The sequence below is a fragment of the Pholcus phalangioides genome, unplaced genomic scaffold (assembly GCF_987345545.1).
Source record: "Pholcus phalangioides strain wild (caught in Gottingen) unplaced genomic scaffold, Ppha-v1.0 ptg000004l_1, whole genome shotgun sequence".
NCBI lineage: Eukaryota > Metazoa > Arthropoda > Arachnida > Araneae > Pholcidae > Pholcus > Pholcus phalangioides.
The window spans coordinates 17954301-17973673 of NW_028301597.1; the positions used below are offsets into that span (position 1 = coordinate 17954301).

The following is a 19373-nucleotide window of genomic DNA, read 5'->3' on the forward strand; positions in this document are numbered from 1 at the left end:
GATCGTGCACGAACCCCCTTAAATAGTGAAGAAATAAATCGAAATCCATTTTACTTTGCCTGTTGTGAAATCAATTTCAATAAATGTTATTCGTATCGTATTTGTTGTGATAAATAACTGGGATGTGTTATAATCTAACTAACCAAAATCTATATACATATGGCATACTATCAATATAGTCTAATATTCCAACTATTTCCACAAAACTATTATTTCATAATATTACTCGATGAATTCAAGTTTTCCAACGATAGGTTATACTAGGGTTTTAAATTTCGTGTATTTTTAAAAGCGTTTAAAGCTCTTTATTTGGCAATGTTGCTCTAAAAAGCCACATGGTTTTCTTATATTTTTTAGCAAACGCATTTTATATTTTGAGCTCGTTTTGCCACTGATGCTTCTAAGCAACTCCTATAAACATTCGATTTTTTACTCGTAATAAAGTTCCTATAATTACCAGCAGAATGGATCAAAGGTACACGGCTCCTATTTTTTTTTACAAGCCAAGCAGGGATGATTTTTGACCCTTGCATTTTACAGGCAAATACCATGTGTGGAGGAGACATATTGCTGTGCATTGTTCAACAATGATAGAAAAGTCAATTGGCAAACAATAAATAAATTTTTAAACTATTCAAATCTATGCAAATCATATAAATACAGTGTGGTATTTATATGAATTATAGGGAACATCCCATATGTGTGTGTCATGTAATGGCATTCAGGGTACCCCTCATTTGCTTAATATAACCCCTCAAAATTTTTCTCCTCTGGATAATTCAATGCTTGCTAATTAAAGGGTTAAACCACTAAAAACTTTATTATAATGGACAGGGAAAACAAGAAACATAAAGGCATTTAAAAATTATTCTGAACTTAATTACTATGCATAAAATATAAGAGCAGGAGAAATGCATTTGAGTTCCTGATCATGAAAAATACTCATTCACTAAGAGTAGATCGCTTCAAAGTGCTACTAAGGAATGAAGCAGTTCATAAACTCGGGAAAAACTATTTGGGACGAGCCTCCGAACCGAACACACGCATAATTTTTATGTCGTGCTGAAGCTCTAAGTAGAACTGCGGACGTAAATACTTAATAAAAACGGACGTCCGAAGATTTTTTTTTTTTTTCTCATTTCATGAGAGCAATAAATGCTTCAAAGAAATTGACTTTTATTATAGGTTTTAATACGTTCGCGACTGGAATGATAATCTACCGAAAATACGGCTCAAAAGAAAAAAATCTTGAAATGAGTAGTACGATATATACAAGAAAAATAAAGGGTATATCAGCCTACTTATCATGGGGACACGACGAAAGCGTATGATGTACTGCAGTTAGAAAATAAAATTATTCTCTATACCAGAGAGGTCAACTCATTTTGTGAGGGAATCAAAACATCCCTATAAAATGGATAAAGGCCGAGCCCACAAAACGTCGTGGGACGTTCGTATCACGATATACAATTAAGGGTACTGAAGAAACTTCTCCTAAAATTTTGCGACGTGGAATCCTTTTGATGATGACGCCCTTTCTATTCAGACGTTGCTATCATTATTCTTAGGGGGGGGGGGGGGGGGGGGAATTATATTTTATTTTCATCTCACTGCCATTAACCAGTAGCATTTCTGTTTCTACCAAAAATAGTATTAAAACCCTTGAAAAGGGAGAATAATGCATCCTCTGACACTTTCGTTTCGACGTTCCCCAACTGCAAATACAATATAATGACGCCCGTTGTTTATACTAGAATATCGGTCTCGGTAAAATAGTTTACTACGTCTGCGCAGTTGCAATAAAACTTCTTTTTTTTTTTCTTTTGATACGTACGTACACTCTTATATTTAATATTACTGAGGATTATCGTTAAATTCATAGACGAAAGCAACACATAATCTCTGCTCATATTTCTTTCGTTCCAATGATGATCGTGGTTAACATTATAATTTATTTATAACATTATTGAAAATAAATAGGAAAAAAATAGTATCGCTATTGTAAATCAGTGGAGAAATGAGCAGCTCGCAATATTAATTTGATATTTTTATGTGTTCGCATTATTTTTAATAGTTTCACTTTATCATTATTTTTGATTTCAACTGTAATCTTCAAGCATGCAGTAAAACCTTTTATTTCTAACCTCTCGTATCTTAACAACCCAAATAATTTTTTGAATGCAGAGTATTCTATGCATATTTAAAAATACTTCAAGGTAAGAGGTTGCACAATACGCACAGGGTCAATAATCAAAGAAATGGAGCAAGTAATTTGTGAGCTCATTTCGATAGGTTTATGTAAAATCGTTTAAATAAAACAAGCAAATTTTTCTATTATTTTCAGCCGTTTTTATTAGCTTTAAACCCCCTTATTTTTTATCTCTTTAGATAATAGAAATATATTTACTTATGTCTTAAATCAGTTCAGGATATCATTTCATTCTATAGGATTTACATGAATTAAAATAGATATAGAGAACTTTGCAATTTATATATATATATATACGAAATAGAAGAAGCTATTTATTTACTTCAGCGTAAATTATCGAAATTTGCTTCCGACATTTCGCCCCAGCACGTTTCGTCCCTGACATCTCCCCCCCCCCCCAGCTATTTTGCCTGACCTGAGCGTGTAAGCTAAGGGTTCTCAAACTTTTCCCACCCGAGGCACCCCTCTTCCCTATTCAATGCTTATCCGCGAGCTCCGCCGGCTCCCCAGAGCTGTTTAACAAAAAGGATATTTAAATAAAAAAAACCCTTGTCAGGGTCACCGCTCCGCGAAAAAAACAATGATCTGAAATAGGCTACGGCAAAATATATAACATCGTCAATGGTCACCAAAAAAGTTGCCATTTGTCAGCAAAATCACCAATCAATGAAACGACCTGAAAATTCCAAATGAGCGGAAAATAAAGGGTTACTGGAACTCGCGGCGAATTGAAATGTAATTCAAGTAAACCAAGAGGAAATACATGAGATGAGTATTTATATATACAGGGTGAATCTCCTGTCGATCGCCCAATAATTACACGGGTGATTGTTTGGGAAAAACTAATATGCAAAAGGGTTTTCAGTTTTTTTATTTGACTAATAATTATGGAATTATAACGCATTAAGAATTTATGACGTCACTTTCGAATCCTGCCAAATTCACCGAACGTACCAAAACTTGGCGTATTTAACGTGATAGCAATATACATACTACAATTCTAATCAAGAAAGCTAAAGCTATGTGCAAACCAGTTTTTTTTTTTATCCTTGTCCTTTCCCTCAAAGAATTTCACTTAGCAGTGAAAAAAGAAAATTCCCACATTCTGGAAAAAAAATTATTGATTTTTGGGAAAGCAATTTTCCAAATAGATCTCGTTTGGCTAACGCTTTACAAATCTGGTGATAAATTTAATAAATTTAAAAAATAAATAAAATTAATAAACATAGTGGTGAGAGAAGGTAAAACGCGTAATAAAACAAGGGTGACATTACTCTACACGAAGAAGAAAAGTGCCAATTATGAAGGAAAATAACCGAGCATGTGTTCTAGCACGGGGTTGATTATTTCAGTTCATTTTCAATTAGCGGCAACCCGCTGCACAGGGAAATGGGTTTTTTTTTCTTTAGGTGTTTGACACGTTGACCGTTAGAAAACTGACACGACACAAAATTTCAAAACGTTATAACTCTCTTAATATTCGCCCGATTATAAAATGGAAAAAATGCTTTTCGATATTAGTTTTTCACAAGGAATCACGTGTGTAATTATTGGGCAGTCGATAGTATCCATCGTGTATATATTTGCGCCTGGTCGTCATAGCGGCGGACTCACATCACCAGGTCCCAGGTCCTAAACTCCCTCCCCCCCGGTGCCCCAGTGGTGGTCGGCTGAAATTAGTTTTCTGTGGTTTCCAACTTCGAGGCGCGAATGCGAGCCAATGTTCCTGCACCACAGAGAGCAACAGGCCTACAACGGTATACATATTCAATCATTCCATTCCACTCATGGGTGGCAGCACTGAAAGTTCAAAACACGACACCGGATATGCACTCAGACTGTGAGGTACCTATACACACACATATACATCCGGCACAACTCAATCGGTAGTAAATTGCTCCCGGTGACGAACTGCTCGATTTGAATGAATATTAATGTATGTATTTTTAGTCATAATTACCATGCATTTGCAAGTTATCAAAGCCATCTTCATTCACCATTAAGAATACAAATTCAAATAAGTTTCGTAGAGAAAAAATGGGTAAATTGTATAAAAACGTCGCGACGGACAAGAATACGGGAATGTCCTGTAAAATGCATGGCATTAGTCACACTAATCGATCTGTAAGTAAGTGGTCCATTGAATTGTTTCAGATAATCTAGTAGTCTATAGGATTCAGAACGGTGGAGAAACGCTGGTTTACACTATATTCTCTATCACCGAAATTTCACTCCTATAGTTTTTGATCCTATCTTCTAACACCTACAGCTTAGAATTCAGTCCTTTAATACTTTGTCTAGGAAATTAATAACAAAAAATTATTCAAGTTTTATAAGAAATAGTCATATACACAAGAATGTGGTCTGATGTCTCGGGAAAATATAAGAAATCATAAATATCCAAGTTCTCCAAGCTTTCTCTTTTCACCTATGCGAAAAGTAATCGCATGCGGGATACATATATCGTATATAAGTTCTCTGAAATAAACTACATAACTATAACCGTTTTTATTATTATTATTATAATTATTATTATTGTACTAATCAGACAGTATGTGGAGTCCACATGCTACAGCCAACTGATCCAGAGATAGATACGAACGGAAAATATGGAGTTGTTTTCCTTGTTGTTGTTGAGTTATCTCTCTCTCTCTCTCTCTCTCTCTCTCTCTCTTGGCACAAAAAACAGAAAATACACTGTGTCACGTTCCAGAGCATAATTGAGATAGTAGAATGAACCAAAGAAAAGGTTTCTAACATTTCTATCATATAAAAGGAAAAATTTTTCGTTTAGTAACAAGAAAAATTGCCTATTTCTTCTCTCCATGGAGATTTCTCTGAAAGATACATTCAACAACTGATGTTGAAGATTCCTAAGTAAGATGCGGAGAGGTCTGATCATCATCATAATTCTCTAACGAACTTGAATCGGGCAATTTTCAAAACCCAGAGATTAGGAACGGACTCTACGGAACTGATTCACGTATTTCGATTGATAACCATCTCTGATCTTCCGCAATAATCCCCGCGATCGTATTTCAGACAGATCGCACATGCACAACAACATGAATGGGTGGAACCCAATCTTTTGTTCAAATCCCTGGACCTCTTGCTGTTTTCTGTTCTTAAATCAGATTTGTACCCCCCCCCCCGGTTATAAAATGGTAATGCACTCTAGTATATAATAAAACCGGGTAAAATATGGTCATGTCAGAACCAGAAAAACGAAGCAAGTTCAAATTTCAAAGCAATATTTCACTTTGAAACTATAAAGGCAAAGACTAAAAAAAAAACCTGGTCTCGAAAACTTTTTTTCTCAACGGGTTATTAAGGGCATTACTGTTCGCTCAAGAGGTTATCGCAGCACATCAACCAGGCATTAGATGCCAGACAATAACAATCTCATCGGGACAATTACCAGATGCTATACAGCACTTATATATGAGTATGTAGATTTCTGTTGTTTTTTATGTTTGAGCAATGAAGAAATAATTTTCATTTCGAAAGTTATGGGTTCGTTATATGCACTTCTTCACTGTAAATCCTAGTTTGAATGAAAGCGTTCTGAATTGCGTATTGTCCAGGTAGAGGAGCCAAGATAGGTGATTAAGAAGTCCATAGGAAGCTATGAAATAAAATTCAAGTGTGAAAAGAAAGATAAAGTTTTTCAAGTAAATTTAAGAGGGGGGGGAGGTATGAATTCTTTTTCAGAATCCAACAATAACTGCCTGTATAACTAGGGCCATCTTTACGCATGGGTCCATCCGGGCATGACAGGGGATTCATGTCCATTGATCAACATGATAAGCTCTGGTATTTATTACGATTTTGGAGAGAGAGTATGTAAAAATGTAAGCTGTCTTAAGGGGGAATTTTTTGCTTACCCAATCCATGCGAGCGAAGACGCGGTTAACAGCTAGTAATACCATAAAAGGCAAAATAATTACTAGGTAGATTTTTGGTGATAATTAACACTTCTCGCCATAACATCGAATCGATCTTCGATTAGCAAGAAAAGTTATCAAATCGGTAGATATTTGAATGTCGAACCTAATTTATACTCTCCAGCATTATCATCTCGAATTTTTCCCCCTCTTCTAAACGCATCTCTGTCAACTCACCCAGATTCAAGAAATTGCTCGATAAATTTTCCCAAACAAATTCGCTTCATTCTCCTCTCAGATTAGTAGCGTTGGCATAAGAATTGCCAGAAATTCCACCAACTCCAGATATGAGTTAAAGAAGTCTATTTAAACGAAAAATTCCTATACTCTCCCTGCCAATATAACCGCGAATGATTGTTCAATTCTTGCTGCACAAAGGGATAGATAAAGCGAGATCTGAGGGAAATCAATGTTGTCGCGCATTTCTCTGTGGTTCCGCACCTTGTCCTTCTTAGTTTGACTGAAAATACGGTTATTATAAACCAAGGGGATGCATAACTTCCGTCCCGTGGGCCAAATACTGCTGGCAAAGAGATTCCATCAACACAGAAGGTCTTCCGGTAGAAAAGTATCAATCAGACAAAAGTATTCCAACGCGATAAATACCTAGGCTGACCATACTACCTTCATGGAAATACGGAAAATCGGGATATTGCCAGTTATTATAAATAAAAATCGGCAAATACAAGTAAAGTTGCCAATGAAAGTTGTTTCAATGAAAGCCAAAAAATTTGTCAAAGGCAAATATAGATACTAATTACAGTAAAAAAAATTGTACAAACAAGTAAAATTGTCAATGGCAGCCAAAAACTTTCTCAAAGTTAAGTAAAATTATAAATTACCACCAAAAAAATATTGTCAAAGGTAAGTAAAGTTACTGAAAGGCCAAAATTACTGAAAAATCGGCAATAATGTAAAATACAGTCGAGGGCTGCCAGTCACAATGGGTAAAAATATAATTAACGAAAAAAAGCTAATGTTTGATAAGCATATGAGATGAACATATTTATACGACTATAATTAATGTGACAGAGTCATAATTATCATAATATAATTTATAAGCATGAGAATGATCTTAATATACTTGATATCAAAAAATCAAGTAAGTTTTGTTGAAAATAAAGGGGATAAAACAGGACATTTTTTGTAAGGAAAGTTGGGACGGCCAAAATAATGGGCATGTCCCGTAAAATAAGGGTCATATGGTCTCCGTAAATGCACAATTTTCTATCCCGGGCGTGGCAGAAATTATATATAATACTCTCCACACACACATTTTCGAATTTTTAAACGCATCTCTCCATCAACTCAACCAGATTCAAGAAACTACTTGATAAATTTGGGTGTGAAGCAGTGGTTATCGTGTACGATCCTCGTCAGTATATCCAGGGTTCAAATGCCAACAGGTCACTAAAAATAGCTTTTTTTTTATTTCTCAGCCACCTCGTTGGGCCTGTTGTGGCCTTGTACTTGTATTTATATAAAGAATCGCAAACAAATAAACTAACTCTAAGTGATTTCAAGGGGAGTCCTTTTAAACGAAAAATTCCCAAAAGAGCTTCCCAACCGCAAAAGATTGTTCAATCATAACTACTACTATACCACACATGCACTTCATTCACCTTCATCTGCGGAATTTCTAATGATTCGGTACATGTTAGAATGTGCGTGTACGAGTTCTGAACCTAACGTGAGGTTTTTTTACTGTGTAATGCGTGTTATGTATAGTGCTTTTCTTTCTTTCGAACCGAGCACAACACCGGTCTATCACCATTGGCAATTTACTACCGATTGAGTTCTGTCGGAAGTGTATGAGTACCTAACAGTCTGAGTGCGTATACAGTGCTGTGTATGAATTTGTTGGGGTACCATCTATATATTACAAATCCTGAGTGAAGTGTGATGTTTGAATATTTGTTCTGTTGTAGAGGCCTGTTGCTCTCCGTGGTGAGACTTTTTAACATTCAATTTCAACTGTACGCATTCAAAAGGATAGATATAGAGAAAGAGCATGAGAGAGCACCTGTGAGGGAAATTAATGTTGTCGCGCTACAGGGTTCCAGCACCCTTTATTAGATTCACAGATAATGCTGTTATTATAAAGTAATACAGAAGAATAGACGGAGTAAGGGTAGAGTCAATTTTTTGACCAATTTTTGGACCATTAATATCTTGGTTTTTAGCTAATTTCCATTTTTTTCTATTAATTATAAATGTATTTTTCCACGTGCGTATTTTTTAAGCATTTTTAGTGCCTTTTTGCCTGCCTGCTTCTTTTTGCAGTTTTTAGTGCATCAATTTCCGGTTTCTATATTCACAACAACTGTTATAATCCTATAAAAAAAATAAAACGGTAAATAATGTTTCAGTAGTTTTTCGTTGTCAATAAACCTCTCATCATAGCATCGAATTGATCTTAGAAAAGCAAAAATGCCATCAAGTAGGTAAATTTGGCTGCCGACCCTGATTTACACGCCCCACACACACACACACATATAATCATCTCGAATTAATACCCTCGTTTTCGAAGGCATCTCCATCAACTCCAAGAAATTACTCGATCAATTTTTTCCAAAGATACGCTCCATTCTCTCGTCTTAGATTAGCGTTAGCATTAGAATCGCAAGCAAATTAACCATCTCAAAGCGATTTCAAGAGGTCCTTTTAAACGAAAAATTCCTAAGCTTCCCAACCAACCGCAAAAGATTGTTCAATCCTTGCTGTACGCATTAAAAAGGGATAGATAGAGAGCAGCATCACATCCGTGTGTGTGGAGGGAAATCAATGTTGTCGCGCTTCTCGCTGGTTCCACACCCTGTCCTTTTTAGCCCTTGCTTCTTCGCACCTGCCGAAAAGACCAGCTTAGCGCCCTCTATCAGCACCGGACGTGAGTGGTTGGTTGGTTGGTCGGTATCTTCTCAAGGTTCACCCAACGCCTGCCGCGGCTGCTGTAAAATCGTTTCCAACTCCGAACCGGAAAAGGCTGATTCTAGTCATTGTCTCTCCATCTCGTAGCGCGTTTTTACCGCCGGGTTCCGCAAAAGTAAAAAGAAAGATACTCATAATAAGAGAAGGGAAAAAAACTGTTGGGTGGTCGGAAGAGAGAAATCCGCGCGCATCTCAAAATGTGTTCTGCATAATTTTTTTTTTTTTTCTGAAAATAGAATAAAAATTGAACTTGCGTCGATTTTGTTTTTTTTATCGGAAAAAAATTAGTTTGTGAGGCATTTACGAAAGTGATTGATTTTAATCATTGATCTGCGATTGAGATAGATCTGTGTGGTCACTTCTCCGGTTTTTATCTTTGAACTATCCTTAAATGTTTTAGGAATAGTCTGGTGGATTGAAACTTCCACTCTGCAGTAGTCCGTGACCGAGAGGTAAGTGATGTTTTTTTTTGTGGCATTATTTTCATAAAAATTTAGATGTTTGTATCAGTTTATTCACGGGTTTGTGTTTATGATTTCTTGTTGGATATTGGGGGGATCGGATGTATAATTAGAATGATTCTCTAGGCATTAAATGTTTATAACTTTCCAATACACTCGATCCCGTATATAACGTTGTCGCTTAGAACGTTTATCCGTTTAGTACGACTTATTTCGGTGTGGTCCCACTCTCTCGATAAGATTTCCCCTTTAAAATGTTTTCCCACTTACAACGTTGTTTTGTTTTTTTTATGGTGGTTTTTTGAAAAGCCTTATAGCAGGATCCACTATATACGTGAAATAATATTTTGGGTTCTAGTTTGTTCTTTTTTTCGGGAAATAGTTAACAGGTTGATTGAGAGTTCGAGGGAAATTCAAAATGAAAAACATAAATGTGCACTTTTATCCTCGTTTTGAGCATTTCGAATAGATGTTATTAAGCAAGTTTTTGTTTTATTAAGTTGAAGAAAAATTTTAGAAACCCATAATTTTTTCTGTGAAGATATTTCTGACCCGCAATGAAGTGTTCTACTTGCTGAATTTTTAATCGTACATAGCTATAAAAACTTGAAAGGTTCTATGGTAAGTTATGAAAAATTGATATTGAATTTTAGTTAGAAAATGAATGCACGATTCATAAAATAAAATTCGAAAATTTTAACTTTTTTTTTAATACAGTGGATCGCACTTATAACGTATTTCAAAAGCCCGTCATGAAAAAACGTTGTAAGCGGGAAAACGCTTTAAACGGGAAATATTAATGAGAATTATAGAGTTGAGACCTCAGATATAAATCGTACTAAGCACGAAACGTTTTAAGTGATTACATTATAAGCGGGATCGGACAGGCTAATTTATTGGTTTTTTTTTTAACTGGGGGTGAGCTTTTGGAATCCGTATAATAATAAAAATTGAATACAAACAGATCTTCAAGAAATACTTGATCAAAATGGAGAGATCTGCCATAACAGAAAATGTTTTGGAATGTAGATGAAATTGAATGGATGTGAATTGAAGTTAGAAATGAAAAAATATTTAACGAATTATTTTAATTTTCAATTCACTTGAAAACCTGGATAAAAATATCAGAAATTCTCGTAACAATTAACAATTTCTGCTATAACGCATTACGTTTATTACTTATTGAACGTTATTTTTAAAATAAATTGAATTTCTCGTGGATCTGTCAAAATGAACAAAGTTCATTAAAAATCTATTATTAAATAAAGCTTTATTTTGTACAAAAAAATACTATCATAATCACGTGATAACTGCATTTTTGATTCGTTACTCGACGAGTTCAGTTTCCAATATTCTGTTCTGGTTAAGAGAGAACACGAAAGAAAGAAAGAAAAGCAGCAATTGGAATTTAACGATCGATCACAATAAACATCCATTTGAAGGGATATCGAAAGAGCGATCTTCTCCGATCGATGTAACTAGGCATTTTTCGTTTCTTTTTTTGACCCATTGTTTTGTGGATTACGTACGGCTTATTACTTGCGGATTATTATATCAGGGTTTACTAAACTCGATGATACGCAATTCGGTGCATAAAAACCATAACTATTTTTATTTTTATTTAAAAAAAATGATGCATTCGTGGGGTTGCAGTCTGATGAGTCTTAAAAATCCAGCAAATTTTCGAAATCCCACAATGCAATGGGGAAAAATTTAGATATGCATATATATATGTCCTAATCCTTAAATCTGTCAAAATGCAACATAAGCAGTAATTTAAAATACAAGGTGAACGAGAAGTTCTGAACTCATTTTAAAAACTAATAGGAAATCAACGAATTGACAAAAAAAGGTGCTTATCTTCCACTGGAATACGTCTTGGAGTGGTGGTGTTGGTGGTGTTTTTTTTTGTGGATAAATTAAAAAGTTCAAATTTTTCTAGCAGGTGACGCTGTAAAATGAAAAACTAGACAAAACACATAAAATGAAACGCAGGCAGTGAATAATTAATGTTTATCACGATTTGCGTTACGTAAAATTATCGAGTATGCAAGTATCCTTTATATTTTTTGTCAATTGGTTGATTTATTAATTTTTAAAATAGTTCCGGGGCTTTCCGTCCGTCCTTTATATTTTCATTTGTTAAAATTAAATAATTAACAATAATTGCAAGCTTGTTAGGTGGAAATGAAGAAAGGGAATTTCAAAAAATGCGTATAACTATGTTAAATATCAGAATTTCTCATCACAAATGCAAGTGCAAAATGAAAATTTTGCAATTTGAAAATTTCCAATAATTTCCATTTCGTATCTTCTATGACTGTTCAAGAAACATTTCTGTACAATCGTATGTACTATTTAAATGGTGCAGTATTAAAAAAACTAAAATTTAATACACCTACTTAACTTATCACAAATGTAGCTAATAATGTGTAGAAATTCTGTCAGATCTTTCGAATCAATGCACTCGGGGGTCGTACTTATTACATTCAGGGAGGGGGCAAAGGACAGAACAATTTTGGAGTTTCTTTTCAACTCCCCTAGAAAAATATTATTCAGCTGTATTACACACTGAATCGAATTTCCAATAACAAAATTAAATATTGAAGTAATAAATAAAAACAATAATGAAAATTTTTGAATGAGTAAAATGCTTAATTATTTAAGGCTACTGTTTGACCCCCGCTCTGGGACCTCCACTTACCTACCCGTTAAGACGCTAATATATATCCTGATAGATTTATAACAACTCGCTGCTTTTTATTAGATTGTCCTCAAGATTTTCAACTGTCGTATTTTCCTGCGTATAATAATCTGCGGATTGTACGTTAAAATAAAAATACCTGAATTTCTTGGTATATTTTATCAGCAGCTTTTTTTTTCTCTAAGGTCGGAATAGAAAGTATTTTTATTATTGAAGCGCTTGGCCGAATAACTGTCTGTGTTGCATTTTTGTGGAATCTGTTGGTTTTTTTTTGAATAAATAACGTTCCATATAGCTGCCGTTACACGTTCCTGAAGTAACCAACAGGTGTAGTTGCTATGCATCTTTGTACAGTTGCATTCTATGCAAAAAATGTGTGTCCCAATAAAAGTCATCGCTGAATTAAGCGATGACTTTTATTGTGTCCCCTCTAAAGTTTGAAAAAAACGACATAGACCGTTGTTCGGCCAAACGCTTTAATTGATTTACATAAAATGTTTTTTTAAAGATTTAGAGATACGAGAAGAAAAATAGACTTTTTTCCCTCTAAAAATTGGTGAACCATCTTTTTACTCCTTAAAATTCCATTACTGATGTATGAAATTTGAAGATGTATATAGGCCTATATCGATATATTTTTTTCTCAAAGTAACAAAATTTCCATTTGCGGCTTATACGCAGCAAATTTCAATATTACCCGTGAATTTTTACGGGAGGAGGGGTTAAAAAAGTGAACCAAGTCTCAGCTTCAATAGTTTGCCCCTAGATTGCGAAATTACAAAGTATTTAACATGGAACTCCATGAAAACAGTTCTAGTAAAACCTTTTTCTCAAAATGAAGATTAATCGACTAGCACTCTGATTTTAATCCCTCAATTTATGAATGACAAATTAAATTGCAGTGATATAAGAGCTCTTCAAATCCAACTGATTATTAGAACGGTACCGTCATAAAATTAATACGATACACCCACTTTAGTTCGTTTTCTTAAAAAGTATAAATGTTTTGTATTTTGCTTCCACGTTCGTACGAATGCTTTTTGAGACTAGCTAGCAGTGATTATAAACATAACGGATGTTCTCAAAAAAAAAAGTAGCTATATCTCGTCGAGAGTTCTTACGCAATTATTACGAGACTAACCTTTTTGCAACTCAGCCGTGTCCATTGGAGCTTGTTCACTTGAAGAGCTTCTTATTAATTCAAGCTCTTCTACCGTTTTGCAAAAAAGATGGAAAAAAAAAAAACCAGCTATCAATGAAAACTCTAGCTTTCTTCCTTAAAATTTCGATTTTTCTTCTTGATGCTTTCCCATTAGCTTGGCAGTCATTTAAAAAGCAATTAAGAAAGCTACTGGTGAATCCATACTATAGACACTAATGACTGATCCCTCTTTTCGCTTTTTGAATGAAGCTTCTATCCTGCCATTTTTTTTAAATACTTGCTTCAATGATTGAATAAAGAAGAGAAGACATTGTGTTGCTTTAATGACTATCCATCGTAACTATCGATGGAGAAAGAGCTCTCTCGTAAAATAAATCAGCATATGCTTGCATTTCGCTTCTGGAATAAAACTTTTAATGAACTTTTACAGCGTTAATACTGTCTCGCATTCGGTTATTTTTCAATTCAGTCATTATCTCAACGATATTTAGTCAATGAAAAAAATAGTTAATTGCAACAGGGGTTTTTTATAGCCATGTGAGAATATTCTCTAAAAATTCTAAATACATCCTGAACATTAGATTATTTATAAATGCGCGTATTTATAAATCATCTTCAAGCATTTACTCATAATTTATTATAACCACCCTTACATGGCTTTCGGAAAACTCCTTATGAAAGAAGAACAAATTTAATTATAGACTATTATTCTGCTTAGGCCGCAATTACACTATAAAAGTTTCACAAAAGTTCTTTTATGAAACTTGAAAATGCAACTGACAATAAGTTTATCGGTCACGTTAGAACGGATGCAACAGTATAGCTTATTGGTTGCATTTGTCAAGTTTTATAAAAGAGCGTTTATAAAACTAATATAGAGTGCAATCACGGCCTTAGTCACTCAGAATTATCGACCTCTTAGAAATAAGATGAAAAAATATTAAATTGTTGATCCGCATACTACAGCCAATCTCGGTTATAACGGCATCGAATATTCAATGAATTTTTGTCGTTGTAACCACGGTTGACGTTTTCAAGACATTCCAAGTATGAAAAATATAATCAGATAGAATTTTATACGCACTGTTTGATTCCATTATACAAAGGTTTTTAACAGCTGGCTGATGCAAAGATATATTTTGGAAAGAGAGAATTCAACTGCCCCTGCGGGGAATCGAACCCACGTCCTTTCACTTTCCGGGTGAACGCCTTAGACCACTATACTACAGAGGCAATGAATATCTCAATCTTTCCTTGGAGCTCACCAAGCGAGCATCCTCTGATAAGTCGCCATTGTCAGCTTTGGCCTGAGTTAGGTCCGACCGTCCGTGTACTGTCCCGTTAAGTGCACACGAGCTCCAAGGAAAGATTGATATATTCGTTGCCTCTGTAGTCTAGTGGTCTAGGGCGTTCACCCGGAAAGTGAAAGGACGTGGGTTCAATTCCTCACAGGGGCAGCTGAAAAAATTTTCTCTTTTTAAAATATATCTTCGCATCAGCCAGCTGTTAAAAACCTTTGTATGGATAGCGGAGAGTGGCATCATCGTCGGAAATTCTATTATAATTAGGAGGGGGGACTATATATGATCGAATCTCCAATTATTTCTTATAAATAGCTCTTGGTGAAAAATGCAGAGTTATAGCAAGTCTGCAGTGATTTCAGATTTCACATGCATTCAATTTCATCTACATTCCAAAACATTTTCTGTTATGGCAGATCTCTCCATTTTGAACAAGTATTTCTTGAAGATCTGTTTCTTTCAATTTTTATTATTATACGGATTCCAAAAGTTCACCCCCAAGTTAAAAAAAAACAATAAATTAGAACCACCAATTGTAGACGTTATAACAGTGTCCAACTGTGTATCATTTCATATTTTACTCTTAGCTTCTCTTGATGGATTTCTATCAAAGCTGTTACATACACAAGTACAAGTGAATAGCTTTCAACGTTTCGAAGCCGTCATTAGATACGGTTACATTCCTTCGGAATAAACACACACTTGTGCGTTCATGAGTCATATACACACATACCAAATAATATCTATAATTTTCATTCACCATTCCGGTTGGTAATTGCTCGACGTGGTTTAGAGTAATGATCTTTCGAGTTTCTGGTAATTTCAATCTGTGGGGATATACATGTATATCTACATATGTGTTTCCCCCTGTGCTGAGTGCATTCATTAAATTTTCTTTCCTTCTGCTCAGATAAAAGAACATAGAAGTGCCGATCTCATGAACTTATAATTCTTACGCGTTTCATTTCCATCTAGCTTTTCATCCATACGTTTGCGTTTTTGATTCAAAAGAATCGTCATAGGTCGAATCGTAGCATACAACCTATGATATGTCAATTGGAGGCTTCTTTTTCTAAAGAAAAGGAATATTAGGCGATTTGGTAATATTCATTTGGTGTTTCGAACTTCGGGTTTTTGCGTAATTGACATCACACAGAGTAAAACACTTGGACATTTTCATAGTTTTTAACTAGCAAATAGATGGTGTTTTTCTAAGGTCTGAAAAATCATGAACTGGTCAAATAAGTCGAATTGATTACTTCAAAATATTTTGAATAAAAATATTATTTTCGTTATTAGCACAGATAATACTATTTGCTTGCTTTACACCTGTCCAATGAAGTTACTTTGTGTTTGAAATACTGGTCATGTATATACAGTAGACGTAGTTTACTGAAATCACGGATAATGTTACCATTTGTGTATTGTTATCACTTTTGCAAAGTACGGAATTAATCAATATCATAACATGGGAAAACTTCGTTTTTTGTTATCAGGACTTCAGTTTATGGTATCTTCTTATCTTTAAGTTGTTTTTACCTATTTCGAAGCTAATGTTGAGTAAGACTTATTTTTTTTCCTATCAGTTATCGTTAGTTAAGAAGATAAACCCCTTCCCCTCCCTTTTCCAAATATTTCCGAACTCGATTCACAATGTCCTAAACGAGTCACTATGATCCATGTACGTAAAATGTTTTTTTTTCAATTACTTTCCTACAGTGCAGAGGTGCACAACCTTCGGCCCACGGACCAAATGCGACTCACCGCGGGGTTCCATCCTGCCCGTGAAAGGTGTTCCGGCAGAAAAGTATCAATACATTCCAACGTATCTACCATGATAAATATCTAGGCTGACCATATATTTTCTTCACATAAATACGGGAAATCGTGATCACAGTACGAACTATAGCAAAAAACATTGCCAAAGGCAGTGGTTTTTCAAAGTGTGCACCGCGCCTCTGGGCACTGCCAACCGTTGTCAGGGGTGCCGCGGTGAGCTGTCCTTATTTAATGTATGCCTATTAGTTTGGGGAGCAACGGAAGACAAAAGTTTGAGAACCACTGATAAAAGGCAAGTAAAATTGCCAATTATATCCAAAAAATATCAAAGGTATTGTACTGTTGCCCATAATAGTGCCTGATTGTAATACTACTTAACATTCCCAAATTGTCAGAAGTTTGTAAAGTTGTCAACTACAGTTAAAATTGCTGAAAAATCGCTAATGACTGGAAAAAAATATGATTACAGCAAGCCACACACAAAAAACAAAAATTACCGCATTCCCCGCTTAATCCGGCAGGCAGGGGGATAGCTTATTTTCCGGCACTATTTCGAATCAGATTCTGGAAAATTCTTAAATATCTTTGTTCTAAAAATCCATTGAATTAGCTAAGTGTATATTGTGATCTTTATTAAGCCTCGCTTTTCCCTTTACCGGCATGATGGAAAAGGACCAGACCCAACATTCAAAAGGCTGATATCCCTCGAGTTTCGCGGCATGTAGAACCTATTTTTTTTTAACTACACGCCTGACGCTTTCACATCAGATACGTAATCGGGCACGTATTACTTCAATTCTTCAGACTGACGGGTATGTAAACTTTTGGAGATTCGTCCAGATCTGAAACATGTATATATGAAAATAATTGATGAATTTTTATTTAACTTTGAGAATTATTTTGTATTGTAAGGTGCTATTGCTTGGCCAATGAGATCATTTAAATGAATTTTTTTCATGACTCATTGATTTGATTGTATTCTTGAATGTATAAGCACAACCCGAAATTAACGTCATGCCTTTTTTTGCGACTAATGATCATGAGTGTCTCTGAATCATCTCTACTATGACTTATATTTAGCTTCCTATATCAGAATTCACCACAAGAATGCTGTACCATATAATGTGGCAAATTCACACCGCAAACCCCTTTTCTAATGAAACTAATAACGAGCATCAAGTCATTTCACCAGCAAATAAATTAGACACGCATTGAAATGTGTATTACCGCCTTCACAATTTTAATTTCCAAAATTATAATGATAATAAACCACTTGAATGGTCAATTAACTTTTTTTTTAGAATTTTAAACTTGATTTGATTTTATGAACCTTGGCATGACTTTTCCCTGATGACTAACTTTTTTTCCCCTCCCACTAAACCACGAGAACGTGCCACGAGAAACGTTGTACAAAAAAGCGCCGAGATTGGCCTTGCCGAGAGCTATGCGGTACCAATACCAGACTATGAAGGATTGTGGAGTAAACACAAAGGAAATGAAATTCATTTATGATATATTTCTTCAGCCCTTGGATTTTCACGATCTGACGTAGGATGACAATCCCGGCGTCCTTCCCGAACCACCACCTCTTCTTTCTTTTTTATAACATATTAGCCGGCTTGACCAGTGTATTGCGTTATATACAAGAAGTGAGGAGAAAAATAGAAGAGTATATATGTGTTGGGATGAAGGAAAGGGGCCATTGAACTGCCTTTGCCATCAGGGAAGAATAAAAAAAAATGAGAGAGAGTCAAGGTTACCTATTTCTCAATAATTTCTCTTTCAATGGCGTTCGAACTTCTTCGTCCGAGTCAAAACAAATATTTAATTACATTGGAAAAATAAATCTTGAATTCAAGATAAACTCGTTTGAGGCAATACAAAAGATTAGCGATTTTTTTTTTTTACTTTCAATAATTCTAATTATAGAGCAATAAATGATTAAAATTATTTTTGATGTCTAGACCTGTGGTTTGCGATATTGTATAGAATTTTCTTTATGTACGGATTTTTGAAGTATTTATCGTAGAATGAAAACGATGGAGATTTTTGTAACAAGACACTTTCAAAGCATTAGCATAGAATTGGGTAACTAGCAAACTACGTTAAGTACTTTCTCGCTGACCAAAAATCAAAATCAATATATGGTGTTAATCACTACTATTTAGTTTCACCTATATCTCACGAAATTAACAGTAAAAATATTTTAGTCTTTATGAGGTTATGCCAATTTTTACAATTTATGCTTTCAGTAGCCATATTTATTGTATTTTTAATTCTTTCAGACCCTGCATGCACAAATGTGTGGGTTGTTCTTTTCCACTGTAGAATTTTTTTTTTACCTCAGGGATCTAAGCCCTGACGTGAACGATTGTGTAAATTTTGAGTTAGAAATATGTGAATATGGATTTTGGGGGCTTTCATCAGAGGGCAGCACTTAAAGTTGAAATTCCAGAAAGTTAAGATGGTTTCCAGGAGAGAGTGCTTCCGGGAAAAGTGAAATTTACAGCAGAAAATTTAGCAATAAAATTCTAGAAAAATTTGAATATGAAGATGATTATACCCTGCATCATCTTGGCTGAAAAGAAATTGGACGAAGTGAATTTTTTTTTTTTTACAAAAGCAATTAAAAATTTGAAGAAAACAAATTTAATAAATATTTGATGGCATTTGTTTTTAGTGCAAACTTTGAGTATCCAAAATGCAAAAACATCTTAAAAATTCCAAAAAAAATGAATGTTCGGGTCAAAAGGAATAATTAGTAAAGGAATAATTAGTAAATTTCAACACAAATTATTAATATTTAATAATTATTAAAGTAGGTTTGATCACGGGATCCGTTTGTTTTTTTCTTTTTGACAATAGGGATCGTCGTCCACGGGATG

General features: G+C 34.7%; 1 protein-coding gene across 4 annotated transcripts in view; it reads left to right on the forward strand.

Annotated features, from left to right (window-relative positions):
* The window catches only part of LOC149086631 (CD151 antigen-like), a 138995-nt gene that overhangs the window by 79137 nt on the left and 40485 nt on the right, over positions 1–19373 (forward strand). For 2 of the 4 annotated variants that reach the window (XM_089231027.1, XM_089231026.1), the window contains exon 2: positions 9482–9533. The exons of 1 other annotated variant lie outside the window; for it this stretch is intronic. The gene's annotated coding sequence lies outside the window, so the exon portion shown is untranslated. Of the gene's footprint in view, positions 1–8699; positions 9534–19373 lie in introns of those variants that run through there. One more of the 4 variants, XM_089231025.1, reaches the window with a different exon arrangement.